Raw genomic sequence first — 27,489 nt, 5'->3', positions numbered from 1 at the left:
ATGGAAACACCGTTTACCTTCCCGCCGGAGCGGTACCTATTTATCTACTTGCACTTTGACATGCTTTCAAACTGCTAGGTTGGCAGGAGCAGGGACCGAGCAACGGGAACTCACCCCGTCGCAGCGATTCGAACCGCCAACCTTCTGATTGGCAAGTCCTAGGCTCTGTGGTTTAACCCACAGCACCACCTGCGTCCCTTATACACACTGTGTGGTAAATTAGGCTGTCAGAGGTTTACAGTGGAACAAGGATTTGAATCTGCATCTCTTCGTTCCAAGTGCATTCACTGGCTCATGATGACTTTGATCAGCAACAACAGAAATAATTTTGCCTGTGAAGGGTGTTGTTTCTGTGTCAATGTTCCTGGTTAGCTTTTGTGTTTCCAGTGCTTTTTTTCTAAAAAACAAATGCTTAGGGGTCCTCTCATTTTCCTACTCATATTGAAATACTGCCCCTCAATGAGGCCAAGCTTAGATTCACAAAATGCTTTGGGGTATGCATACCCCTGCGTCCCCCCAGAAAAAAAGCACTGTGTGTTTCTAATTAATAAAGCAACAGTGGAAGTTTTCACTCTGGGATGGTGCCAAACACTAGTAGTTATAAATATTGATGGATTCATGCAAAATAAACAAATAGAGAACCTACACAATTGACACTGGCCTTACACCCCACAAACATACTAAATATTACCACCGCAATCCCCTCTCCCCTTCTCTCTCTCCTCCTTCTGTCCCCACCTTACTCTGTATAATGTCTCACATAAAATGTAAAAAAGACTTTACAATTTTTTGGGAGGGGGGAGAGAATGCACTTTTTTTGTGAACCAAGAAGATCTTGAATGAATGAATGAATGAAGTAGGAACCTGGTCTGATTATTGCTGCATGGTGCCCAAATGACAGCAAAAGGCATTAATAAAATCTCCCATGCATATTGACCAAGCTCCTGTGGCAGATGACAGTGGTGGTGTTGATGACTCAGAGTGCAGGTGCAAACATGCTCCTTGGGCAAAGGGGATCTGCACCCTATGCAAACATGTTTTGCCTGTCTTAGCGCATGACTAACTGTGGCTCCTCTGCTTTTGCCGTCTGTCACCAACTCAACATTTACAGTCCATGGGAAGAGCACTGATGAGTGACTGCACCGATGAGTGGCAAAAGTTGCACACTGTAGAACTTTGCATGCCTTGATAGCTGGGTGGCTCCACTTTGTCTGTCATTATGCAAGGCCTCTTCCTCATTGGTTTCCAGTTCACCTTGATGTTTTGTCTTCAGCTGACTCGTGGCACCCTTCCAGCCTGTTTTGAGACAGTTTATAGTGTGTTGCAAGGAAGGTGGAGCAAACTCACAACAGAAGCTGCTAATGGAAATGTAACAGCAGCAAAAATGGAGCAATAATGGGGAACTGGAACATGGGGATAGCTTTCCGCAGAGAGGATGCTGTGCTCCACAAAAGGCTATTGGACCTGCCACTACTGAGAAGGCCCTCTGCCTGGTTCCCTGTAAACTCACTTCTCACAGTGAGGAAACCAACAGAAGATCTTTGGAGGAGGACCTCAGTGTCCAGGCTGAACGATGGGGCTAGAGACGCTCTTTCAAGTATACTGGGCTGAGACCGTTTTAAACATTTAAAAATTTCTCTATGCAGGGCTGACTTCAGATGTCTTCTAAAGGCTGTACAGTTGTGTACCCCTCCAATATTTCTCCAATCATATTAGGGACATCCTAAGGAAAAGCAGATAAAATAAAAAACCGAGATGAATTCTGTAAACCTGGGACTGTCCCTGGAAATAGGGACTTGGAGACTCTTCTAGAATGAAATGACCCATCTTGTTGGCAGCCCTGGTCACTTGGAGATGTTACCTGTCAGAGGGCTCTTGGGTTTGACTTCAGTTTGTGTGTCCTATGATGATGGTTAAGGGGACATTGCCAGTCCTACCTGGAGCTGTTGGGGACTGAAACTGGGATCTTCTGCATGTAAAACTCTAGCACTGCGCTAGCCAATCTATTTTCTATTTTTGACTTCTTGTTATTGTGTCCTTTTCCCTGGCTCCTCAAAGCCTACCCTGGGCCTATGTTGCTTCTCCTCTCTTTTTCCCATTCCTGCCCCCTCCCCAGCCTTTAAAGCAAGAGTGAACATTATCAGACCAGCTGCTTTGGTGAAGCACAAATCAGTCTCAAGGAGGCTCAGAATTCCTTTCTGAAACTGGGGAGGTTCACTAGTACAAAACATGAACTCCTTAAACTCCTAGTTTAAGGTATTTAGTCAATACACATTTCTCTCTCCTTCTTTAATTTGATGTTCTCACTTTTATATTTAAAGATCAGTTTTAATTTTGTTTTTTCTCTCTCCCCCCCTTTGTGGTGTGCTATTTTCTTCTTCTTCTTCCTTTATAAATTTCCAATAAAAAATAAGTATAGTATGAAGAAAAACAGCCAGCTTTATCTATCTAAGGTTACTCCCTCAGGCATATTTTCACCTCCAGCCGTTGCTTTTCTAAACTCCTTCATTTTCAGCAAAGATTTTAAGCCTTTTCAATGGACATAAAAGTTCAGCAGGGACTTTTAATTCAGAAATCTTTTATTTGCTTACGCGTGGATACTCAATTACCATATGGATAACAATGTTGTAGTAAGAAAATCTTTTTTCCCAGTGTTCAGCATATAATCTCTCCTTTCTCTGTCAATTTTCACAGCTTGATGCACCTCAAATAATGGAAACGTGACTTAATTTTCAGTCTGTCCTTGAACAGCATTCAGTAAGTCCTTTTGATTGACTTGTACTAGCTTGAGCTCCTACTGGAACAGAGGCTGTATTCAGTAGCAATTTTTTTGCTCACATTATAAAATTAAATCTTTAGTATTCTTTTTTTAAAATGAGCAAATATGCACTTTTACCAAGAAAATCAGCTGGTACGCCACTGAGGTTTGGATAGGAGGGATTAAGCTAGGCATTCATTGTATTAAGGATTTTGGCCTTAACAAAATCATGCAAATCCCAAGCTTATGAACAGTTCAGCGTAAGTCTATAGGTTTATCAAATTTGCCAAATCCTGAGCTGAATTTCTGATGATCAAGGATCAACCCATTCCTGTCATTGGGGAACATATGGATCTTCTCCATGTTGTGACTACAAATGTATATATGTACAAAATAATCTAATTGTGGCAGAAACTGTTATGATAACTCACTTGTCAAAGGGATAGAAAATTGTTTTTGTAGGCTGTAGTAGCATTCTAAGTGACTTCTTATTCCTTCTCCTCCTTCTGATCCATGCACTGCTTTTAGGTTTGAATTGTGCAGCTTAGTGGTAGAGATGAGGAAGAAACATGATCCAGTTCAAATTCAAAGTTACCTAGCTCACACTCTCTGAAACAATATGTGAACCAGCGCAGAGTTGTTCTTAATTCAAAGTTCCTGAAATTTTGCAATGTAATGTGTACAGAAATGCATATACCGTACTAGGGTAAGGTGTGCAGGAAAGCATGTATATTAGAGAAAATAACACACACAAATGCATTATATCAGGAAACATTGCTTTGCAAAAATGTGTACATTAAGCAAAAGTGTATACTAGGAGAAATTTGTACGAAAATGTTGATAAATTTTCATTTTAAAAAATAATAACGCAGAAGCTGGAGATCCATTCCAGCCTTTTTGTTCTGCCTGCATCTCTCTGTGTCTGCTTCCCTCGACCCCCCATTTTTTAAAACACTGGGGGGGGGGTGTAATCTGGGCGCACATGGTGGCAGACTCCCTGCCCACGTTTATGACAGGATGACTGTCAATGCATGCAGATTGAAATCACTGGCTGGAGCAATTCAGCACAGAGTTAAAGTCTTATGCATTATATGCAGATGCACTAAATGCAACATCAGCCCCATTATTGCTGGCACTGAATTTTGTGTTGTGTGCCAAGGTATGGATGAAATTCAGTCTACTTCCTATTGCATTGATGACTGGGGTTGATCATGCTATAGCATGGGGAGGATGCAACAGCAGCAAAGGAACAGTAGTAATTCATCTCAGTGTAAACCTTCTGAGTTAGGAGGAGGCTTTTTGGCATGCTTGAGAAAATGAAAGTGGACGTGGGGATCAAGGATACTAACAGCTCTTGAATTCCTCTTTAACATGATGTTCTCCTACACATCACCCCCTCCCTGCAAGAATTGTTCGCTGTGTGAGTCTCATATAGTAATAATGCAAGATCCTATTGCACAAAGTAGCTGACTTTCCACCCCACTGGGTGTCTATTCAGTCAGTTACTCAATCCAAAGGAAACATCCCTGATTAAGCAACCAGACACTGTGCCATGTTACGCTATTCCTGCAGCCAGTGAACAAGTGCATTGTGTGACAGACTGGGGGAAGGGTGTGCTGTCATCCACAGAAAACTGCTATTAAGCTAAGGTGTCATTTTATACACATCACAGCAGTTTAAAGACTCACAGAATGATAAAGGTTACAACAAGGTCATTCAGTCTTGGACCAGGCATATCATAACCTCTAAATCACCTCTCGACTGATATCCCTCCCTTTTTTTTTTTAACGTAAACTACCAGTCACAAAACTTCCAGCCTACAGCCATTAAACAGAAGGAACTGCCTCACACAGAGTTAAAACGGTATTCTTCCAATCACCTTGGTAACACACTTATTTTTAATGAGCAAAATTCGCATAAAGCATTTAGATATTGAGCTGTATCCTTCTATGTTTTTACATAAAACATCATTTTTATATACAGCATTGTTTCTGATTGTTTGTATATACTGAATGACTTCTACATATGGAACTGTGTTTACATATGGAATTGTTTTTAATTGTTGATGTGTGTTTTTTGTTTTACTGTGAAACACCTCTTTGAGATTATCTTATTGGAAGTGCTTCATAAATGGAATCAAATAAGTGAATATGTGTGTTCCGAAATATATATTGCATTTTCACAGTTTTTAATCATTGTTTGTCCAGAGCCTAGAGGGGCGTTCAGACTGCCTTCTCCTACCCCAGATGGAATGTTAGTCAAGGTTCCCTATCACCCATGACAATTCAACATTCTATGGCTTTTTAAATGTGTTTGGGGGAGGGGGTTATTAGGTTGTATTTGGTTTAGTTTTAGCATGTATTTTGTGTTCCCATTTTGTGTTTCGATGTTGTGAACTACCCTGTGATCTTCCGGTGAAGGGTGGTGTACAAATTTAATAAATAAATGCTGACTTGGACTGTTGCAAATTGAAACCCAGCAGCATCTAGATACCACGCTCTTTCACAGAAGGTAAAAATGCCAGCTGCTTTTACGCTAGACTACAACCACAGAGCCTAGGACTTGCCGATCACAAAGTCAGTGGTTCGAATCCCTGCGATGGGGTGAGCTCCCGTTGCTTGCTCCCTGCTCCTGCCAACCTATCAGTTTGAAAGCAAGTCAAAGTGCAAGTAGATAAATAGGTACTGCTCCAGTGGGAAGGTAAAATGCGTTTCCATGCACTGCTCTGGTTCGCCAGAAGTGGCTTAGTCATGCTGGCCACATGACCTGGAAGCTGTACGCCGGCTCCCTCGGCCAATAAAGCGAGATGAGCGCCGCAACCCCAGAGTCAGCCACGACTGGACCTAATGGTCAGGGGTCCCTTTACCTTTTTATACTACATTTTGGAATATCTGTTTAATAAATGCTTAATAAAATCTTGGATTTGTTTAGAGTCAGGTTGCCTACCATGTCCATCATGATAACCTGAAACTGATAGCCGACATGAACCATGGGAACTGGTGGAGGTAGGAAATATTTGTTATTTGTATCATAGCTTTGTGGTAGCCTGCATGCCGTGTATACCCTGCTAAAGGACCCCACATATCAGAGCTAGAGGAAAAACATCTGCCTAAGACTCTAAAGATCACTGCCAGTCACAGCAGATAAGCCCTGGACTTTATGGACCAATGTTATGACACAGCATAAGAGAGCATCATATATTCATTAATCTCCTGTGCTATTAAAACTGCTTAAAATATCCAGAGAAGCTGCTGCCAATGACAGCCTTTTTCTTCTGTGGTTCCACTTAAGTCCTTTCACCCTCACTGTAAGGGAACAGCGTCATGAGTTACAAAAGCAACTAATCAGGGACCAAGGCAGGTGGAGTGCAGTGATATCAGCAATGGGAAGTTGCACAATATTTTCCTGGAACAAGGGGCTTCCTCCTTACTAGGAATGCCTGGGCAGTGCTCTTAGTTTCATGGGAAACACAAAGGCCTTTCAGATCCTTTAAGTGTTCAGTCAGGCCTGATTTTTGATATATACCCCAATAAACTTAATGATTCTAACCAGTGCGTTCTTCTGGAGAAATGCAGGGGTACGCATACCCCTAAACATTTTGTGAATCTAACGGGAGAAGAAACTAATTATTTTAAAAAATAGCTTCTTCTCTAGCAGGGTGAATCGTCAGTTCTGTTGCTACCCCCAATGGCGGCTTTATTTCCTGTCATGGTGTTTCCTGAGTCTCAGATGGAAGTGAGCGTTTAATGTGTGAAGCAGTGTGGAATGTGGATGTGTGGTATTTTACAGATGAAAGTTTGGCCTCATTGAGGGTCAGTATTTATTTCCCCCGATTTGAACTATGAAATGGCGATTTTCTTGAGTCAAAATGAAAGTACCCCTAAACATATTTTTTTTAAGCACTGATTCTAACCATTTTTAAAAAACCAGAAGAAAGCCCCACAGATTGTAGAGGAGATTGCAGCTTTGGGGGCGGGTCTCATCTTATGAATAATAAATAGTAAGTAGTGGCAGTTAGGCCACAACCCTATATGCACTTACCTGGGAATAAGCCCTACTGAGGGGGCTTACATCTGAGTAGATATACATAGGCATTTGCTATTAATTCCAACTAAACTTTCATATCAACAAAACCTTGCATTTGTACCACAAAGCCTTAGGTGTGTTTTGCACATCCACAGTGTTAAACACTAATCATTTTTATCTTTCTAGGCTGGTTCAAGCCTATCTACTCATAAAATCAAGTGATTCTTTGTACTACCTACAGTGGAAGTATAGTTGGCTGAGATAAGGGCCTTTTTAGTGGCAGCACCAATACTACAGAACCATTAAACTTAAGTGGGCCCCACACTGGTTGCCTACTGAACACTTTAAACTTAATTCCGCCATCCTTTTGCCTTGCCAGGATGATAATAACTTATCTGAAGGCTACATTTCATTTGCTACACCTGCCTCTGCTATGTTCAATTCAATATTGCTGTTTTATTTCGATATTGCAGTTTTAACTATTGTAAGATGCCTTGAATAATGCACATGAATTAAAAGTAAAATTTTCTATAGAATTTAATCCTTTTTAATAAATAGGACCCCTGGTTTTGACCACAATGAGCCAATGAAGGATATCTCCCCCCCCCCACGGCCCCAATCCGATCCCCAAATGCAGTGAAAAGTATTAAAGGGGAGCAAGATGCATATTATGCCCCGGAGTCATGATTCTGAACAATATGGAGACATTGATGGCTTCGCTGGTAGGACCAGCAGCAACAGACTCTCCCGATCCCTGCAGACACAGCCGCGCTGGATCCCACAACAGCAGTCGGGTAATAGAAATGCTGTGATGAATTGATGGGTTCATTAGTGTACAATTTAAGAATCAATGGACAAGGCTTCATAATAGAGCGGAGCTCGCAGGAGCCAAGTTCCAGCACTTTAATTGCAGCAGGAGCTCAATGTCGACATTTATTTTCTTAAATGCTTCCCCCGAACAAAGAAAACAATCAAACAGATTGAGAGGCTGAAGGATAATTTGGTGCTTGTGCATGTGTGTATGTTTGTTACTGGGGAAGGGAAGGGAGTAACTTAACTGGAAAATCACTTAGAACAGCTTGGCAGTGTTTACGACAGTATTAGGCACAGTTCAGAAGAAGCATTTTCACATTATTCGTCTGGGCTGTCTTAATGAACATGCAGAGCTCAAATAGTCTCTGGTCCTAACAAGAAGGTGCCCAAAATGAACAATTAGAGGGTGCGCAACTGTAGAACTGTGGGTGGATCACATACATTTTCATCTAGATAATCTGCAGCCTTGCTTGTCAGGTTAAGACACAGCCAAAGGTGGACTGGGTCACTGTAGCCCATATCTGTGCTCTATTTAGTTTTCAATTCAGCTTTGTTTTACATCAGCATGCTACTTTTGCCTGCCTCCCCAGGCACTTCTATAGATGCTTTAAGGGCCTCGGAGTGGTAATGTTCCCTGTTAAATGGGCAGCAGAACACCTCTTGGTATGTATGGAGAACAGCTGGGGTTCATCCAGTGGCAGGTAGCTGGAGTCTAGGATCTGTGCATGCAGATGTAGATGGCAACCAAACTCTGGGCATGTTGACTTCTGGATACCTGGCTGATTGATTTGTAACTAGGGATGGGAGAGGCAGTCAATCCAGTTTGCATTTAAAGGTGAACTTACCTAATATGTGATCTGAAACACAGCCATCCTTTGCAATCTGAATTTTGCAATGGAGTTTTCTAGCCAAGGAATCTGTAAAAAAAATGCATCCACTACGGTAAAGTGTGCCTATGAATGCATAGATTATTGAAAATAACATTTTAAAAATGCATTATGTCAGGTGAAATTGTTTTTCAAAAATGAGTACTCTAGGAAAAAATGTATACAAAAATATGTATATAAGAATAAATTTGCACTGAACTTCAATAAATAAATAAAGCACAAACCGGTGTGAAAATATGGAGAACCAAATTTAAGACTGGGAAAATGAGGAACTGAAAGAAATTGGATTGACACATTTGCCCAGCCGTCCTTGTCGACAACATGGCTGCAGTCTAAGATTTGTGTGTACAGGTATGAACAGCAATCCAGTCTTGGGCATCAAGTTGACCTTTAGACCCACCTAACCCACTGGATGATTGAATTGTAGCTTATATATCTAGCTCATCTCTGCCTGAAGCAGGAAACACACATTCCCCCTCCCAACATGACGTGGATAATCTTCCATGAACTCTGAAAGAAAAACTCCATCCTGTATAATGAACTAAAATAACCACAGCTACCACAACAATCTTTCTCCAAATACAGTGAGTTAGCAAGGGCTCTAAAAATGTAGACATGTGAGAGGCTGGTACACCATGATCTTCTTGAGCTGCCACTTTCTATGGAAGGCAAGCTGCAAAAGATGGATGTTATGACTGAAATACAGATAATAGAAGCTCTTTGCAATTAGTAGCTCAATGACAGCTAAGGGTAATCTGTACCGGAGGAGTGCTGGGGTTGCGGGAAGCAGGGCATGCGGAGGAGAAGAAAAGTTGTAGTCAGCCGTACTTTCTGTAACATCCATCCCATTTCATCTGTTCCCCGGTAATGATGGCCAGAGGCAAGGTCTAATGATACACTTTTTACCAGTAAGGTGTGTGTGTGTACACGCATTGAAGACAGACATTATAAGAGATAAAAATAGGGCCAGTATTAGAAATGTTTTGTCTGCTATAAATCTGCTGGAGAATAATAGCTTTTCCTCTGAGGAAGGTGATACAGGCAAATTAAATATGCATACCACATAAGCAGATATGGCTGGCCATGAAAGATAGCTTCCTCCTCTTCTTCCAAAAGGAATAAAACCCTGAACTTCAACTATTCATGTCGAACTCAGTGGTACCTAAGGGACTGGGAGAGAACCCGCAAGGTGTATGTGTGTGTGTACACATAGTTATGGGCCAGGCAAATTCACAGGTAGGCATGGCACTAAATAAAAAGGGTGTTATATTCTAGATGCCAGCAGAATTATTTGAAAATACAAAATGAAAGCAAAAAAAAAAAAATAGTTTTCAGCCCTACAATGGTAAGCTCTTTCTTTTTCTTCTTCTTTCTGGAAAAACAAATTATACGGCACCAGCGGGATAGCTTTAATGCGCTCCAAGAGGATATTAAGAAAAGGGGGGGAAACACCCCCAAGAGGCAAAAGAAAATGTTCTCTATAGGAAATTAAGCCAGACCTCGACAAACAACAACAATAACCTACAATGCAGGTAAAACTTCAGACACGAATCAATGAATAGAGAATGAACATTAGCAGAGCCTGAAGCAAAGGCAGCCAGGAACACAAAAGAGGAGAGAGGGGCTTCGGAGCACCCACTGAAACAAATTCCAAACAATATGCATACTAATGAACTCGCAATGCCACTTAGTTTTGCATCCATTATTCATTGTTTGGCTTTACAGAAAATGCAACTTCACAATGAAGTGATTACAGGGAGCATCAATGGCAGGAGGATGATAACAGGGAAGGAGCTGGCGGCTGCACCTGTTCCTTCAACCTTTGGTCCCGGTGCATGGAAATTAACATCGAATTGGCAACTAGAAGGTAGGTTTGGACAAGGACATCGCTCCCAAAGAAGTGCAGGGCAGTGGTACTGCCAGATCCCTTATTTCTGTCATTCATTCTCTAAAAGAGTTGCAAGAGGTCTTCAAAGAGAACATTTTGGAAGGCCCTCCACACAACAAGGGTTTGGTGGCCAAAGAGAAGAGGGGGCATGTCTTCTCTTGCACCTCCTTTGGGTCCTAGGAAAGGAGAGAGCTTTGCACAAAGAGATTCCAATTCAAGATGTCCTTTTATTGAAGGACAATGTAACTGAGTTTGTCAATGTAACTGAGCTTTATTAAATATGTTAATACTTTTAATAGCCTAGGCCTGACATACATAGATGATAGGTGATAGATAGATAGATATAGATAGATAGATGATAGATAGATAGATAGATGATAGATAGATAGATAGATATAGATAGATAGATAGATGATAGATAGATAGATAGACAGATAGATATAGATGATGATGTTGTTTAGTAATTTAGTAGTGTCCGACTCTTTGTGACCCCATGGACCAGAGCACACCAGGCACTTCTGTCTTCCACTGCCTCCCGCAGTTTGGTCAGACTCATGTTTGTAGCTTCGAAAACACTATCCAACCATCTCGTCCTCTGTCGTCCCCTTCTCCTTGTGCCCTCCATCTTTCCCAACATCAGGGTCTTTTCCAGGGAGTCTTTTCCTTAAGAATGGATAGGTTTGATCTTCTTGCAGTCCATGGGACTCTCAAGAGTCTCCTTCAGCACCATAATTCAAAAGCATCAATTCTTCGGCGATCAGCCTTCTTTATGGTCCAGCTCTCACTTCCATACATCACTACTGGGAAAACCATAGTTTTTGACTATTCGGACCTTTGTTGGCAAAGTGATGTCTCTACTTTTTAAGATGCTGATGATACACAAACACTATTTTAAATTTCATATAGATGATACACAAACACTATTTTAAATTTCTTTTGGTTGCTGGGTTTCTTAGTGCTTTAATGGGAAGCTATTAAAACCGTTCATTGTTGAGAATAGGAAGTGTATTTGAAGCAATGTTGGGTTCTGTACCTCCATTTGCTGCTTCATCCTGTTAGTCCAGGCCATGCTGCATTATAATTTTGTTATCTTTCAACTGCACCTTAAGCTGGAGCTAAATGTATGAAATTTCCTGAAATAGAAATAAGACAGGGGGGTGGGAGAAATAAGGGATTATATTTAAAATTACATCTTTGCACACAGGTCTGTGTGTCATAAGTACCCAGTGAGGCTTACACTCCATTTCACATTCATTCCATTGGCTTCCTTACTTTAAGACTACACCCCTCCATCAGATCTCTGCAGCTGATCTTAGATAAGCAGTAGAAATGACAGTTTAGCTTGGCAGCTTGGCTGGCCTGCTGAATGTGTCAAGCCTCCAAATACAATCTGACTTTTGCCTGTTATAACACCCTTGGCCATGGTAGCAAGCTGGTTGGTTCACTGAAAAAAAGGTGTTTTTCCTTTGACATTTCACACTCCATGCATCCAGACGTTGTTGTCTTGTCCTGACTTACAGTTAGAAGCAAGCTCCTGGGAAGGGAGAAAACATTCAATCAGTTCGTTTTTTAATGTGGACCTACCAAATCTATATGCAAACTGAAATATCATGATCCTTAGAAATGTGCACTTCTCTGAATTTTGCATTTAAATTCAAGGAAAAAAGTATGCAAAAAAATGTGTAGACAGGATACAGTGATACCTTTTAAGTACTTAATTCGTTCCAGAGGTCCGTTCTTAACCTGAAACTGTTCTTAACCTGAAGCACCACTTTAGTTAATCGGGCCTCCTGCTGCTGCTGCGCAGTTGGAGCACAATTTCTGTTCTCATCCTGAAGCAAAGTTCTTAACCCAAGGTACTATTTCTGGGTTAACGGAGTCTGTAACCTGAAGCATCTGTAGCCTGAAGCGTCTGTAACCTGAAGCGTCTGTAACCCGAGGTACCACTGTACAACGAATGAGCCCACAATCAGTAAACTAGTTCGGTAAAATTGCTGGTAGTTCTTAGGAGACCCCTATTCAGGGTGGTTCCTCTTCTCAGGTAACTCCCTGAGGGAAAACAAGGGTCTTCTAGCCACTCTCAGCACCCTTTACAAACTACACTTCCCAGGATTCTTTGGGGGAAGCCATGACTGTGATAGGAAACTACTTTAAATGTATAGTGCAGGATCAGGCCTTCTTCTGTGTGATGGCTTTTCAGGTATTTGAAGAGCATTTTCATGTCTCCCCACCCCAAGCCTTCCCATCTCCAGGCTAAATGTACCCAATTCCCTCACCCTTTCCTCATAGGACTTTCCACACCCATTAAAAGCAGCTGGCAAACAGCAATAAAAGTAGTCTGGCTACTGCTTCTACTACTAATTAGACTTCTTACATGCCCCTTCCCCATGAGGTCGCAAGGCAGGTTGCAACATTTTCAAAATACATTATTCTATTTAAAAATACATGTATTAAAAATAGATATAGTAAAAAAAAAAGCAGTTAAAAAAACTTACGTCAAGAGACCAAAAAGTGAAATCAGTGATCGAGCCCCAAAGGGGTTTGGGGGGCTGTGAGGCAGAAGGGCTAAACACACTGAACAAGAGAATAGAGGATTCTGGCTTTCTACTGCAACAAAAATATTTAAGAAGAATGGAATATGAATGGGGTGATCTTAATCTTCTTCTTTCTTTGCCTCTGCTGAAATTCAGTAGGCTGTGATGGGAAACACAGGCCAAGAGGAGGAGGAGGAGGAGGAGGAGGAGAAAGAAAGTAGGTTTCCTGCCGGAAACTATTTTCTTTCGATTTACCTTTATTATAAAGAAACTCTCAGATCAAATCAGGAAGAGTAAATAAGCTTCCTGGAATAGTACCCAGGGGTTTTGTTTTTGATAGAGAAACAAAATTGGGAGTGAGGTTGGGGAATCCATCAGTGTCCAGGCCTTAAAGGCGCAATAGTCTGCTTTATCTGTGCAGCAATTTTGCTGATTTCATCTCTAGGGCCGTTTAGTCTGCAGCTAATTAGATGTGCCCTTACTAATAGGCATAAAAGTCACAGGCACAAAGGAAGCTGACTTCTACTGAGACACAGGAGCGGCTTGCTCAGTGGGGCAGAGATGGAGCAAAAGTCTCCTGGCACGACCACCGCTGCTGCTGCTACTTGCTAGGAAGGGAGGGATGAGACAGCAATGGAGTCAGGGTCATGCAGATGCACCTTGGGGAGTGTCAGATTGGCTTCACTCACACACTCACATTGCCTCTGCTGTCTCCTTGCACCAGTGACACTGCTGTCTGGAAGCTATTGTAGAAATTTAGTAAATAAATATCAAATATTGGTGTGGCTCCCCACTTCTGCATAGACAGACCATTGGTCCAGAGGCGGATTTAGGGCAGTGTAACCTGTTCTGCCACAATGGGCACCGAGCTTAATGGGTGCCGCAGGGCGTGGCAACTATGATGTAGCAACCTGAGAAGAGTGGAAGGTGAGACAGGGAGGGTCACTGTCAGGGACTGGGCATCGGAGAAGGAATGGTGGCGATAGCCCCCCCTTCTCCTGCACTTCCCAGAGAAGAGGGAGACAGTATAGATTTAGATCAGTGGTTTGCAGAAGATAATAGTTCAGAGGCTGCGGGGGGGGGGGGAGAGCTGGGAAATATTGGGAGAGGAACAGGAAAAAGAAGCAGCATCAGGGGAGAGACAGCTGACAGACTCAGTGTCTTTGGAAAGCATTCCAGACCCCCCCCCTTCCCAGGACCCGGCGGGCATTGAGAGTAAGAGAACAGAAAGCTCAGAGGCAGAAAGCACAGGTCAGCCAATGCAGGGATGATGTATAACAGGAGAGACGGAGGTAACATCCAAGAGGTGACATCCTATAGCTCTCTCTGAATATTGAATAAAATACTTTGGTAAGAGCTTCTTATTTTTTCCTATTACTGGCAGTCTGCTGTGAGGGAGGGGGATTGGGTCCCCTGAAGCCTGACAGTCACCCAATTTTGTCTTTGCACAGGGTGCCACTGCAATTTGATTTATTATTTTTAAGAATCACAGACTGATGGGAAATGTGAATGAACTTAAATGGGCGGGAATGAGAAACTGAGAGGTTCATCCATCACCATGTGAGAGTTTGTGAAATGAAATCCCCTGAATTGCTGGGTGAATCACCGGATTCTCTAGAGGAGCAGCACAATGAAATGGTTGTGGTTCATTCTACCTAGAAACTTAGTCTCAACAAAGGAAGTCACTGGATTCTTCTTTTTGCATTTGCGCATATTGTTGTTCAGAAGGAGCGAATGAATGTGACGCATTTGCAGGCTGGAGACTGCTCTTGGAGGAGAAACCCCCTAATCCACAGCTGGAGGACATGACAGAGGCACTGGTGTTTCATTTTGGTTATAAAGGGGTGTGTGCTGAGGGCCTTTTTAATGTTGGTTATCCCCAGTGCTTTTTTCTTTTTTTAAAAAAAAAAGTTTAGGAAAAGTTTATTTTCCTGCTCATATTGAAATACTGCCCCTCAATGAGGCCAAGCTTAGATTCACAAAATGCTTAGGGGTATGCGTACCCCTGGCGTCCCCCCCAGAAAAAAGCACTGGTTATCCCCCCACCAAGGGACGCGGGTGGCGCTGTGGGTAAAACCTCAGCGCCTAGGACTTGCCGATCGCATGGTCGGCGGTTCGAATCCCCGCGGCGGGGTGCGCTCCCATCGTTTGGTCCCAGCGCCTGCCAACCTAGCAGTTTGAAAGCACCTCCGGGTGCAAGCAGATAAATAGGGACCGCTTACCAGCGGGAAGGTAAACGGCGTTCCGTGTGCTGCGCTGGCTCGCCAGATGCAGCTTGTCACGCTGGCCACATGACCCGGAAGTGTCTGCGGACAGCGCTGGCTCCCGGCCTATAGAGTGAGATGAGCGCACAACCCTACAGTCTGTCAAGACTGGCCCGAACGGGCAGGGGTACCTTTACCTTTATCCCCCCACCAAAGACAAATGGCACAGCCTTCTCTGTTAATATCCTTTCTCGGGACGACTTTTGCAAGCATTTCGTAAAGTTGCACAGTATTTTGAATTCCTGGTAGCGATTCCTAGCACGAGGGGAGCCACGCTGGTAACAGCGTTTCCACTCAGCCTCGTTTATCACTGTCACTGGCTATTTTTAGTCAGGCTTCTTGGGAAAACGGTGAGAGCAATTTGTGAAACAGCACAATGATGCTGACAGCAGTTTATCTTAGCAAGATTATTACTCTGTGTACATGACTGACTAATGGTAGCTGAATGTTTTAAAACAACCACAGTTTCAGTACATTTCTTGCCTTACCCCCCCAAAAAAAGCTGCCCCGCCTCTTTCCAAGGGCTTCAGACATAAGGGATTTATTTGAGTTGACAAGAGATGGAAAGGTAAAATGGAGAACAGCCTGAAGAAACAATAAAGCTGAAAGTTTCCAGGCAAACTCAAGTCTGCTCTGTTTCTTTTTTAGCTGCCCCCGGTATGCTTCCATATGGTGCGCAGATGGGCATGGAAGGGGCCTCGGTGGTACGGGAGTGTGGGCTTTAGGGATCAGAGACACAAGGCGATCCCCGAGGCAAAGGCACTTTTGGGGGGGGGGGCTGACTGCTTGGACCGAAAGGGCTGCCGCCACAATGTTTTATTGTAATTATTTGTATAACTTTACTTTTATATACGTATAGAGTATTACTTCTAACAACATTTAATTGCTTTATAATGATTGTTTTCAGTGCTTCTCATTTTCATATGTACGCCTGCTTGGAAAAGGGGAAAAGGCAGGGTGATAAATAAATATATAATAATGACTTAAACAAACAAACAAGCATACTCAGAGCCTTGCCACAGTAATTCATGCACTGGTTACTTCAAGGCTGTATTAGTGCCGTGTGCTCTGTGTGAGGCTTCTGCTGTGCTTCATCCAAAAGTTGCAGTTAGCACAGAATGTTGCGACATTATTGCCAGCAGGCCTGAGACACTGTCAGCATATAACACCTCTGCTCAGAGACCTGTTGCTGATTTGCTACCAGGCCAAATTCAAGGTGTTACTTACTATTAGTATATAAAGCCTTTAACAACTTGGGGACCTGTGAGATCGCCTTAACCCACTTGACCGCTTCAATCCATAGAAATGGCACTCTTAGAGGTGCCACAAAAACACCTTGTCCTGCATTTGAAAGAAATGGATCTTTTAATGCAGCAGCACCCAAACTGTGGAACTCCCTGCCTATTGACATCAGGCAGGTGCCTACCCTGTGCTCTGAAAAGCATTTTCATTTAGGTCAGCCTATCCAGATAGGTGAAATGTTGACATGCGTCTTCATCTGTTTTTAGCTTCTCATTCATTGTCGTTCTTTTTGGTGTGTTTTAAAGAGCTGTTCTTAACTGTTTTTACTGATGATGTTATTCTTTTTGTAAACCACTTTTATTTTTCCTTTCTTTCAGTCAAGTAGTGTACAAATTTGATGAAATAAAGACCGTAGGTGGCACACGTATTCTCAGGGAGCCCTGGCAGCAGCAAGCAGAGCTTTATTCCACAAAATGAGGACATTGCTTGGAGGCTGCCCTCAGAAAAAAAAAAATACTCCTGCATTTCCCAGAAGGAAAGTCCGGAAGCATTTGCGTTGCCGCAGAATCCTGCACACGGATTCCAGGGTTCAAAGCCATGTGCAAATGCCTAATGAGACCATTTGTAGTCATCCTCAAGTGGTTATTGTCATTGCATCCTGAAACGCCATCTAGTTCAATAGCTCTCAGGATACCCATTACAGCCTCTTGTTGTCGACGGGCAGCAGTGCCACTCGGCTGTAGAAATAAACACTCCAAAGAAAGAGGGAGTCGGAACAGGGCCTGCTATTAAACGGCAGCGCTGATTTCTCGAGGGAAGCTGTTTGAAGCTGTGTTGCCTGAGGAGCTTCAAACAGGGCTGGCTGGAACACAGGAGGATTCCAAGGGAGAAGTCTGATGGGGCTGTGCCCTGCGGGAAGCACTGCTTTTCAACTGCTGTTGTACAAAACAGCAACAATTGATGGAAGAGCAGAGCCTGCCTGGTAACCGTGGAAGCAAGCCAGGCAGGGGAAGGACCTACGGCAATATAATACCTATATGGGCTGATTTTCTACAGATGGCAGTAAGCCCCCAAGCCTTTAAAACACATCAACTTGGCTCGAAGCTCAGGCATCCCTGTCGATCAGTATTATCACTGATCCATGGATACGGCAAGCAGCACAGCCTCCATGCCGGCCAGGCGGCTCCAGCAGCTCCAGTGGAGTTGATCAGGTTTCACCACAAGCGATTTGCAGGCCGCACCAACTCCAGGTTTGATGTGCCGTCCCGAAGAAAACAACAACAAATGTACTGGATGAAAGTGTGGTTTGGAGCAGTGCGGAATTCAAGTGAATGTGCAGAAAGTATCACAAAGGGTAAATGTGAGGATCTGTCTGGTGGTCATGAAGAACATAATAATTGCTTTGTGAAATATATTATTACAAAAGTTGGGTGCCTCCCCCTCTCTCTGCTGAGCTGTTGCAAGAGTCTATGAGGTTCCAGGCACATACCTAGGGTCTGTGGTCCTTTGGACAATTGAGACATGGCAGAGACTGTTGTAGCTTTAAGAAATATGGTTTATTCACCTATTTACACCTTCAGTCTGTGTGGAGCAAGTCCAGATCTTACAGCATGGTCATTTCAAGAGGCGCTTGTCCCCTACAGCAGTGCAGCCAGTCTGCTCAAGATGGATCACAGTCTTCCTTCTTCCCCTTCTTCCCAGAAACCCTTGCTCGAGATTTTCTTTTCCTATCACTTCAAACACCCCCCCCCCACCCAACACCATGGCAACATCTTTCTTCCCGGGCCGCAGGATTCCTTAGATGGCCCATCAACTCCAGATTTGCTCTTCACTAGGCCAGCCAGTGCATGAGCCACCACTGAAAAGGCCCTGTCACGGGTCAGCGCCAACTAGGATCAACACCAATCCCATTGTTTTAGAAAGTGCAAATTTAATACAATTGCCTTTAAAAGCAAACTGAATCGAATTTCTCCCCAACTCCTACTCAGGACTAAGCACCACTGCATCCCATGAGGCTCAGTTCATTAAGACTTATTCCCAGGTAAATGGGCAGAGGATTGCCATCTAAGTGTCTTTGCTCTTTTTAAATGTTCCGCTAGTTCGAGCTTTACAGATCTAAGCTTCTGTGTTTAAAGGAGCTATATTGTTGTCATAGCTCCTGCAGTTTAGGCTATAGGGTGGTGAGTGGGAGACATGTATACACACAATTCATTCTCATTGACACTTTGGTTTGATTTTTATGTAAAATTCCTAATTATCACAATGCCTCCACAACATAGCTCTTGAACAGATGTGTTAGAGACAAATGTAATTAGCATCCACAAGCACTACTATATTTGGGTTCTGCAGGATTCTCTGTTTTGTCAGCTTCAGTGGATTTGTGTTCATTCCCACACTTTCTTTATTTTCTATTCTAAGTTGCCCCCCCCCCCCGCTTCTTAAATACCACACATCCAGTAGGAAATCACCATCCCACTACCTGAAAATTTTTATTTATTGCATTTAGACCCCACCTTTCCTTCAAGGAGCTCAAGGTGGTGTACACAGTGTACCCAAGAAGAGACTTCAGCAGTGAGCTCTGCTTGGACCAGGATAACTGCCTAAGGATGCCAAGTTCTGACACCATCTCTGCCCAGATGAGTGCTAGAAGAGAGTCTGAACCGCTGCCTCCAAACAAAACTAATGCACAAACATTCAGCTTATTATTCCATGGCACATTTCCCAGGTGACAAGCATTTATTCATAGCCTGTCATTTATGGTGGTGCATTTTTAATAAAGCTATATTTGCAGCACTGGCCTCCTGGTGCTATAGCCTGTAGCTAGTAATGAATGGCAGCCTGCCGAAAGCAGCAAACAGCCATCCTGTAACATCCAGAGGATGTACCCAGGCTTCTCTTACAACCTCTTCTACTTTCCCTTTCCCGCTTAGAAACCTGTCAGGACCGGAGGATATGTCAGCTTGCCCTTGAATCTACTGCACCTCGATCAATCCATTGAATATCAGAGCTGCGTCTGACATCACAGCCATTTCTCCAAATCCCATCTGTAGACAAGCTAATAGTTCTGTCCTTTGCAGACGTCTGTGCGGGGAAGTCAGGTTGGGAAGTGAACTGCATTTCAGAAACTTATTAGCAAAGGCAGAACTCTCTGACTGTGACCTTTGTCGTCTGTAGGGAGGAAGAGAAATAAAGTGGCAAGCAAAGTGGGTGGAGGGAAGGGCGGGGGGGGGGGGGAGAAGTTCTTTTGAAGCAGCTTCCCTGCTGCTCGTAACAATACCAAATGTGTGACATATGAAGAGAATGTGACTTACTTTAATGCAGGCATCTGAACCACCGGCTGTTAAGCGCACCTGCCATTGCCCTCTTCTTCTTTTTCATCTACTCACTGCCTGATGCTCCCGTCACACTCCTCTGTCCTTCTGCCAGCTGCTCACTTACTCCCTCTGACCCTTTATTTGCTTTCACTCCCCCCTGCTAAAAAGAGGACCTCTTAAAAATTATTTCCTAATGAGAGGAAGCAGCTATTCTCTCCCTGCACACATCTGTAGCTTTTGCCAACCCGGTGCCCTCCAGATGTTTTAGACTCCTCCCCATCAAGCAAAACATCTGGAGTTTTGTAAACATCAGGCTGACAAATGCTGCCAACAGGAGACTTTCAATCCAAGTTCCAGCTTCTAGCATTGCTGTAGGTTTGCAACGGTTTCTGTGCTGCATTAGTATCAGTCCCACACAGGATTCAATGTGATGGACTTGGATGTAGGGAAACTAGGCTTAAATGACACTTCCTTGCTGGATTGTTTTGGCCAAGTTGCTTGTTTCCCATTTTTATGAAGGGCAAATTAGAGTAAGAAGTCTTCATTCCAGTGACATCAATACTTCTGACATTAAAGCAGAAGCGAGGAGTTAGATGCACGAAAGATGTTGTTGTTGTTTAGTCGAATAGTTGTGTCCAACTCTTTGTGACCCCATGGACCAGAGCACACCAGGCGCTCCTGTCTTCCACTACCTCCCGCAGTTTGGTCAAACTCATGCTGGTAGCTTCAAGAACATTGTCCAACCATCTTGTCCTCTGTCGTCCCCTTCTCCTTGTGCCCTCCATCTTTCCCAACATCAGGGTCTTTTCCAGAGAGTCTTCTCTTCTCATGAGGTGGCCAAAGTATTGGAGCCTCAGCTTCACGATCTGTCCTTCCAGTGAGCACTCAGGGCTGATTTCCTTAAGAATGGATAGGTTTGATCTTCTTGCAGTCCACGGGACTCTCAAGAGTCTCCTCCAGCACCATAATTCAAAGGCATCAATTCTTCGGTGATCAGCCTTCTTTACGGTCCAGCTCTCACTTCCATACATCACTGCTGGGAAAACCATAACTTTAACTATACAGACCTTTGTTGGCAATATCTCTGCTTTTTAAGATGCTGTCTAGGTTTGTCATTGCTTTTCTCCCAAGAAGCAGGTGCCTTTTAATTTCGTGACTGCTGTCACCATCTGCAGTGATCATGGAGCCCAAGAAAGTAAAATCTCTCACTGCCTCCATTTCTTCCCCTTCTATTTGCCAGGAGGTGATGGGCCCAGTGGCCATGATCTTAGTTTTTTTGATGTTGCGCTTCAGATCATATTTTGCGCTCTCCTCTTTCACCCTCATTAAAAGGTTCTTTAATTCCTATTGGTTGTGAATGTCTCAATGGGCTGTTAGGATCAGAATAGATTTAACTTTAACTATGCATTTGAAACCATGATTCCTAAGTTGTTCTTATCCCCCCCCCCCCCCGGCTATTGCCTACATGGCTCCTCGTTTTGAACAGGATCATGATGTAGAGGGAGGAGGAGGAGTTATGCTTCCCCCCAATCATCTCTTCCACCTGTTTGTCTCCAAAGTTGCAAATAGTGGTGGTGGTGGGGGGGAGTTTTTTCAGTATGAAAATAGCACAACATAAATGGTTAACTCTCCTCATGCTGCAGCCTCAGTCCAGATCAGCACCTCCTCCCCATTACTGCTGCTCACTTAAAAATGAGAAAACAGTGTTATTCTAAGGTTTCAAAGATGCAGCTGAAGTTTGACCTTTCATTTCTTAAATAGAAATGATACAGATTTGTTGTAAAGGGGTTTGAATGAGACGAGGCGCTCTGTGGAATTTGGCAGCTGTGGGGTGAGGAGCCGAGGCAGGAGCAGTGTTTTCTGAAGCTGCACATTACAGTTTAAATGTGGCAATTCTGGGCAACTCAGTTTTCAGCTTACCACAGCAAATTGCCAATAGCGAGATTTTCTTCCACGCTGCGCTGTTGTAACATAATTAGGAATGAAACTAACAGGATTTTGAATTCCCTTGTTAAACCCTGAGATGGGGCATCCAGGAAGAGTTTTCAAGCGCTTTCCTCCAGAGATCTGCTGAGGCTGCAGGGAGACCTCTGCTTGAGGTTTTCTTCACCAGATTCCTTTCCACAGAACTCAGTCTTTTCCCATTCCAGGACAATGTTTTCTTCCAGACTTATGCTAAAGTTATTAGGCAACTAAACAGACAAATAATGGCCCCCTCCTGCCCCCCCCCACTCAACAATTAAGCACACCTGCTTATCTTTCTAGCAGAACAATTTCTCAGACTTCTTCCAGACCTGGCATTGACTATGAATGAGCAAGGCTTTGTTTATCCAGTTTTAGCCGTGTTAGCTTCATGATGTTGTGATTCTTCTCCCTTGTCCAGTTTCTCTCCTCTCTCCATGCAACACATCTTGGAAGATCTGACTTTTTAAAAAACACAAAACAAAACAGTGGAACAGCTATTCATTTTCCTCAGGTGAAGATGGCATAGGAAAGTTTTTAATGTTTGATGTTTTATTGTATTTTTAATATTTTGTTGGAAGCCACCCAGAGTGGCTGGGGAAACCCAGCCGGATGGGCGGGGTATCAATTTATTATTATTATTATTATTATTATTATTATTATTATTATTATTATTATTAAAGTTGTTCAGCAGCTTTGGTAGTTGGTTACAGCCTGCATACCTTGATCTAGAAATTTTTGTCTCTGTGGTGTGACTCACAGAATCGCAGAATTGTAGAGTTGGAAGGGACCCCAAGGGTCATCTAGTTCAACCCCTGCAATGCAGGAAACACAGCTAAAGACTTCCTGACAGATGGACATCCGACATATGCTTAGAAACTTCCAATGAAGGAGAATCACCACCTTCCGAGGTTGTCTGTGTTGTGGAGAGTGGGGGTGATTTAAAAAAATCATTATTTATTTTTTATAAATTCAGGTTAAAATTTTACAGTCACATATTAAACAAACAAAATAAAAACAAGATTCCAAGGAATCTCTTGGACTTCTCTCCTCCCCTTTGTGGGTCCTGTTGTTAATCATTTCCTCCTGCATCTTTTATGATAATCAAAATCTTTTACGTCTCCATTGTGTCCAAAATTCACCAATAAGCTACAAGTGAAATTCCAATCCTACTAACGATTTTAACTATTTACCATGGTTTTTAAGATAGGTTATAAATTTTCACCATTCCTTATTAAAATTTTGGTCTTCCTGATTTCTGATTCTTCCACTCATTTTAGCCATTTTGGCATAATCCAGCAACTTGAGCTGCCATTCTTAAAAATAAATGAATTAATCCTCCTGTCAGACTGGGAATATCCCCTCACTCACTCAAGTTTAGAATATCCCACCAGTCTTCAGCATAGTTGCTTTTCTTTCAGCAAAGTAAGTGGCTTGTGTATATGTCAAGCAAAGCTTTAATAATAAAGAAAATTGTAACACGATAACCTACTGTCTGAGAGAAACTAAAACAACGTCATGAGGCGAGAATGACTGTTGGCCTCTCTAACTGAACTAAACTGAACACCCGAAGGGAGGGGCTGATTCCAGCGCACAATGCTGAAGCCCCGCCCACCAGATAACAGACATTCTACTAATCAAATTAGGCCCCAGTGTTTTTCTTACATTTTGTTCCACTATCAAACAGCTCTTACTGTCAGAAAGTAATTCCTAATGTTTCCCTACCCCCTCTCTGGGTATCATTTTAACCCTTCCATTTCCAAAGAGCATTGCCTTTTATATCTGTAATCTAGATCTGGAGCACCTCAAGAGAAATGGGAGGATTTAACTCTTCCCCCCTCCCATGCTATGGCGGCTCTGTCTCCACCCTCTTTCTTGGTTGCCTGCGGTGCCTGACAAGCAGTATGGACCAACACTTGTGAATGATCCAGGCCAGAGGACTTATTTGGCAATTCAAGTGGCTCCCCGGGCATGAGTCAGAGTAGCCTTGGGTTGTTCTAATGGGATGTAGGTTGGTCATACACACATCACACAACAGCGGCTTAAGCCCACAGGCACGTCCTTCCCTGGGAGATGTTTTATTTTTTGATGGTGTCAATTATGAAAATGATAAAGCATAAAAAGAAGAGAAAACTCAGGTAGCAATACCTGTCAGTTAAAAAAAAGATTCAAAAGAGGCAATGGGCAAATAATACCTTTCTTAGGACCAGTTAAGTGCTCATTATTTTCTGATGATTTAGCTGGGTTGCTAGCAAGGATTCTTTTGTTTTTACGGCATAGTGTATATTAATGCTTTTACATTAAGTCACTTGGATACCTTTGAGTAACAAGGAATTAACTAGTATAACAACAACAACAACAACAACAACAACAACATGTTGTACGCCACACCAATCTCTGAGTGGTGCGAGATTCCAGGGTTCCAGGGTTCATGTTGCCTTCACAAGTGACGCGGAGCGGAGTCTGTCCTGTCTTCACACACACACACACACACACACAACCTGAGCCTAAGATGGAAGGATCACAGCATTAAGACCACAAAAGGGTCTTATAACTATAATCTGATACCTTTAAGACCATAGGTTATATAGTTATATGCACAGGGCAAAAAGAATGCAAAAAGAGATCAAATTAGCCCTATTCATAATGCATTGGGAGCTGGTAAGCAATGCTTTTAGTACTTTGACTCCTGAGAAATGTTCCCCTTTTAAAGGAATATTTGATCCACTCCCAGTCTGAAGTGAAATAGGGTGCTGTATTGGGTCCTGCTGACCATGTGTTCCAGCTCTAAACACACACACATGTGGAGGCAAACCATGCAAACTAAACACTCAGTTTAGTTTAAACCAAGTTCCCTTACTAAACAACGAGTTTCCAGATTTCTAAAAGAAAAAATACAATAGCTGTATTCAGACTATAGACAGAATCCAGGCCTGTTCTTCCATTGTAGGGGCTGGCATTTGCAGAAGAGACTGAGATCCAGTGTCAGATCCATCCCCCACTCCGCAAGGAAAGGGAAATGATTTTTTGTCAATTCTGCCTGAAGCTTTCCCGTATTATTCCAAAGGGTACCCCAATACTCCAGGGCAGATTTGGGATAGTGCAGGGGGAAGGAAGTAGTGACAAAAAAGATCTTCCTACTTCTCTAGTGGAGTATCCCATAAGTGGAGTTGCACACCTAGGCTTCCTGGATTCAGACCACATAGGGCACTGCTGAAATTTGATAGCCCAAAGTCCAGCATTGACCTATATTCTGACATCCTAAAGCAGCAAATCTCAATAGACCTAATCTGATCTCTTTTTGCATGTTTTTCTCTACCCCCCCCCAAAAAAGTTTGTAGGCTGATTGAAATGCCACCAAATCCATTTGAAGCACTGGAGCAAGTTCTGCTGATTATGTGCATTGGCTTAAAATCTTTTATCAGAAAGTTGGTTTACATTTTGAAACAAGTTCTGTAATTGGGAGCGTTTAAAACGTCTGCATGCAATTTACATATTTTTCTGGGTCGTAGTTTTTTTTCCTTTCTCATTTCGGTTTACAATACCTAATTTGCTAAAATCCCCATCTGTCACAATAAATGACACTTTTACAGCAGCATTTTTCTTTCTGGAAATGTCAGTATGCCTCTCAAATGTCAATTTAGCACCACGTCATTCACGTAGCATACAGGCCTCCAGAGGAGAGAAGACAAAATTCATGTATCAGAAGGGTGTGGCTTTCCATTTTTGAGGAGTAGGGAGGGAACCCAGGAAAGAAAAAGGAGGAGGAGATAAGTGATGGACCAATGGAAATTGTGCCAGAGTATGGCCTGTGCATCTGAAGCAGCAGCAGTCAAGCCAGGACTGTCTTTAGCAGATGTGGCGCTGGGGTGCAAATATCCACCCAGCGCCCCCAATTTACCATGGGTAGTGGGGGGGTGGGGCGGCTGAAGCTGTGCACTGCCAGCCATGGGAGGGGGGCGCAACTCCCCCCCATGCCGCTGTGGGACAGCAGAGGCTTGGGAGGGAAGTTGCACCCCTCCCAAGCCTCCATGGGAGGAGAGCAATCCCTGTGGAGGGTTGGGAAGGAAGCTGTGTGCCTGCCAGCCATATAGTTGGTGGGGCACAGCTGGCGGGTGTGCAGGGTAAGGGGAGGCCACCAGCAAAGCCACGCAGCTCCCCCACACGCTGGGGCACCCCTGTGAAGCCTGCATCCTGGCACAACACACCACTAAGCCCTATGGGAAAGACAGCTCTGAGTCAAACAACATATAGGGCAGAATTAGAATCACTTATGAGGAGTCCAGAGGAGAAAAAAACATTGCTAACATGAAGAGAAATATCTGCTCCCACCACTATGTTCAACTGTGGATTGTCTTTCATGAGGATTCACAATCCCCAAATCAATCCCATTTTCGAACGTGTTTCTGAGATCCATGACCATGAATGAAAATGCACCGTAAAAACTATTACCACTACTAATGCAGCTATATATTGGAAGTAGACATGTGTCCTACTTTACAAAGGGCAGTCCTCTGTCTATTTTTAGGGGTTGTCCAGCCCAAACCTGATTAAGAGACAAATAATCAAAAAATGGAGAACAGCAGCCTTGACCTAGCAGTTGTGAGAAAGGAATTACTTGAGGGGAAAGGGGCTAAGGGAAATTTACATGTGTTTGGTAGGGCTAGTAACTTGACTTTACAAATCAGCCTTATGCTAGTGTCTGTATTTGAAAGCAACTGCCATTTAAAAGAACAATAGCCTCTTAAAAGCAAGCATAAGTCTTAAAGAAACAGTAACCAATTTAAACATAGTATTTACTTTTTTATTGACTATAAAGGTAAAATGAACATCTTGTTATTTTTATTGACTTATAAAGTGTGTCAGGTTGGTTGTATCATGTCTAAAGTACCACAAGGTATCATTAAAGATGTTGGTAAACTCCATAGTTTAGCTATATGAAGCTAAAGAAGCTGGTTCTCAACATATAAGGAGGGATAACTCCCCACAAGGAGAACAAAAATGAAAGAAACAAACAGCAGCGAATGTCTATAGATTGCCTTTCATAGATTTCATAACAAATGGACCATGCTCATTATCATTTTCCATTTGTTATGAAATTGAAAAACATTAGTTAATTAATAGTATTCATCCAGTGGAGATTCCTTTTCCAAACAGCAGCTGTAGGAACTAACTGTTATTAAGTTACCTTCATCTGATTTACAAACCTGGAGTTATCATTATAATTCAGATTCAGAGGAGGCAGAGGAAGGACATATCCAAATACATTTTAAACGGTAACAAAATGTTCAATTTAAATGAAACTGAAAAGAGGACCATTGTATGAACTTTCAAAAAAAAAAAAATGCACGAGGAATGTCATTTATCCATACTTCGACACAGTTGATCTTTTTAAAATGAGAATAGGGTGGTTGTCTATTTTGATTCATAAAGTAATTAAAGAATCCCAACTGGAATGAGAAGAGTCCTGTTTAACCAGTTTCTTTATCAAACTTTCCAGGGAACAAATAACTTTTTTTTTTAGTTAAATCGAACAACCTGAAACTGTTTTCTCTATACTGAAGGTTCCAGAAGGAAAAGGTTAAATCACTCATCAAGGAGAAAGGAATACCACCTATTTTAAAAAAATAAGTCATATGAGATGAGGTCACATGCATAGTGGTTGCATGCTATCATATGCCTTCCATGACACTTAAATAGAGTGCATTGTCTAGAGAGGGAATAATATCAGAATATTTTTTTATCATGGTCTTCAAAGAATTCTAAGCACAATGAAGATATTTACTGGTCTGAAAAGGTCC

At 42.7% G+C, this 27,489-nt stretch overlaps 1 long non-coding RNA gene across 3 annotated transcripts; it reads right to left on the bottom strand.

Moving 5' to 3' along the window:
• Positions 1–2,381: 2,381 nt before the first annotated feature.
• On the bottom strand, positions 2,382–23,194 carry LOC310674531. 3 transcript variants are annotated; one of them, XR_014509632.1, is made up of 5 exons: positions 23,060–23,194; positions 21,976–22,150; positions 11,406–11,505; positions 8,443–8,514; positions 2,382–2,794 (listed from the first exon to the last, which is right to left on the bottom strand). It is a non-coding gene; the product is annotated as an uncharacterized lncRNA (long non-coding RNA). The 3 variants fall into 3 exon arrangements; XR_014509633.1 differs by having other exon boundaries at positions 21,976–22,146; XR_014509634.1 differs by lacking the exons at positions 21,976–22,150; positions 23,060–23,194 and adding an exon at positions 18,926–20,326.
• Positions 23,195–27,489: the final 4,295 nt, after the last annotated feature.

The sequence above is a fragment of the Podarcis tiliguerta genome (assembly GCF_965153285.1).
Source record: "Podarcis tiliguerta genome assembly, chromosome: 3".
NCBI lineage: Eukaryota > Metazoa > Chordata > Lepidosauria > Squamata > Lacertidae > Podarcis > Podarcis tiliguerta.
The sequence above is the reverse complement of the archived record's forward strand: the minus strand, read 5'-3'. Positions and strand labels throughout refer to the sequence as shown.